This window comes from Ictidomys tridecemlineatus, chromosome 6, assembly GCF_052094955.1.
Source record: "Ictidomys tridecemlineatus isolate mIctTri1 chromosome 6, mIctTri1.hap1, whole genome shotgun sequence".
Taxonomy (NCBI): domain Eukaryota; kingdom Metazoa; phylum Chordata; class Mammalia; order Rodentia; family Sciuridae; genus Ictidomys; species Ictidomys tridecemlineatus.
Genome location: NC_135482.1, coordinates 36,992,915 through 36,994,970, shown reverse-complemented (window position 1 = coordinate 36,994,970; position 2,056 = coordinate 36,992,915). Strand labels below are relative to the sequence as shown.

At 35.4% G+C, this 2,056-nt stretch overlaps 1 pseudogene; it reads right to left on the bottom strand.

Moving 5' to 3' along the window:
• Positions 1-1,510: 1,510 nt before the first annotated feature.
• LOC120888801 (small nucleolar RNA U13) lies at positions 1,511-1,604 on the bottom strand (annotated as a pseudogene).
• Between the last annotated feature and the right edge of the window lie 452 nt (positions 1,605-2,056).

The window sequence follows — 2,056 nt, the reverse complement described above, 5'->3', positions numbered from 1 at the left end:
AATTAAACATGAATTCATCACCCTGTTTGGCCTACAAAAATGCTTCAAAGATATATACTTCGCCAAAGATGATTCTGTTGATGTACAATAATGGTGATATAACATGAATTCAGTTTCATCTTTCAGTATTGACTTATATTAATCAATGTTTCTTGGTGTTTCCTACAACTAGAAAAAAAGAGAAGAAATAAATTGCATAACATAGATAACATAACCTAACTTCTTATTCAAATCAAAAGTAAAGTCTCCCACTGCCATTTTACCATTGAGCAAAATTAAAAATTGAATTTATTTTATCAATGAACTTGGATTTAATTGAAATTGTTAAATATTTTGCTTAATAATTATAGCAGAGATTTGCTTCTTACTATAAGCTGAGCACTATGTTAGCCATTTTATATATTTTCTAATTTAGTCTAATTTCAGTCCCATGAAAGGAGCATTAATATTACTTTTCTTTACCTATCAGAAAAAGAAGGCACAACAGATAAAGTAACTTGTCCCGTGTTACTTGTCCAACTAGTACGTAATGCCAAGTCTTTCAGCACACATCTCTCTGATTCTGGAGCCCATTCATAGCTTATATACCAAAGGAGTTAATTTTCAATGCAATAAATACCCTGAATGCAAACAGTTTAATTTTTGTGCATTTTTTGGGACCATTTGTTCAGATTTCAAATTTAAGGACTTCATAATCATTAAAAGACTAAGAATCACTGGATTAAATCAACCACATAATTTGGGCTGCATAGGGAGTCTTTTTTGGTCACTCTTTGCATCAATGTGCAGCATCCATAGGTGCTCAATGAATAAATATTTTGTCAAGTGGCATGCAATCAAGATGACTCCTGAGTTTGCCTCAGAAGAAGCTCACTGTATCCCAGGTCTTTGCTAGAGACACGGTGACGGTTTGGGTTGAGGAAATATTTCTTGATATTTGTACATAGAGTGTGTTCGATCCTCAGTCTTGCAAAATTGAATAGAATGCTGATTTTTATCACATCTGAAGAGCATATTAATGTCTCAGGGGCACAGTCACATTAACAAAGCTCCTTTGCCTGATGGGTTAGACCCAGATAATTTATTGACAATGAAAAATAAATATGTGGTCAGGAATACAAGATTGTTAAAGTCATCATGATCAGTGTTGTATTTTCCAAGAAGGCAGACCTACACAGTAATGAAAGTGTAACTGGCAGTTTACTTGGTAAGTATGGAAAACGAATAAGGGAGGGTTAATTAGAGGCATCTAGTATTTACTGGTCTCAGCTAAGAGAGCACAACACGTGTCTCCACAAATAAGGAAAGTCCTGCCAAAGTGAACAGAACAGAATGGTTCTTCCCAGGACCTTTGCAGTGGGACCCTGTCTGCTAAGAAGGCTGACTAACCCTGCTACTGAGAAACACATTCTTTCTTTGTATATGCTCATGATTTTTAGTCTGGTTATAATTATGTTTATTTGGTCAGATCTCTTTCAAGTGAATTTGCATATCTGCAAAATCAATTTTTTTTCTCAAAGTTCATGTTGTAACAAGGTTTAGGGGGAGGCACATATCATACAATAGCGTGAATACTCAGTCATCACGCTTATGAACCAAAAGATCTGCAAAATCAATTTTTTAACATTAAAAAAATTAATTTTCCCAGGGCAATTTTATTAGTGGTCATTCTACTATAACTTCAGAGTACCGGTGACTAATATTTTCAAAGGCCACTCAAAAGAGTTCTTTGTCTTCTAACAGAAATTGCTCCTAATTCTAAAGTTAATATTTTATAAACTACATGAAGAAAAGGATCACAGTTCTTCACCCAAGATACATTTTGGAGCCTGATGTGATAACTCTCACTTGAAATCCCAGTGACTCAAGGCTGAGGCTGGAATATTCCAAGTTTGAGACCAGCCTCTGCAATTTAGTGAGACCTTGTCTCAAAATAAAAAGTAAAAAAGACTGGGGATATGGATCAGTGGTAAAGTGTCCCTGGGTTCAATCTCCCCTGGCTCCAAGCACACACAAAAGTTACCATTGAGTACATCCTACTGTGTGCCAGGCTTGT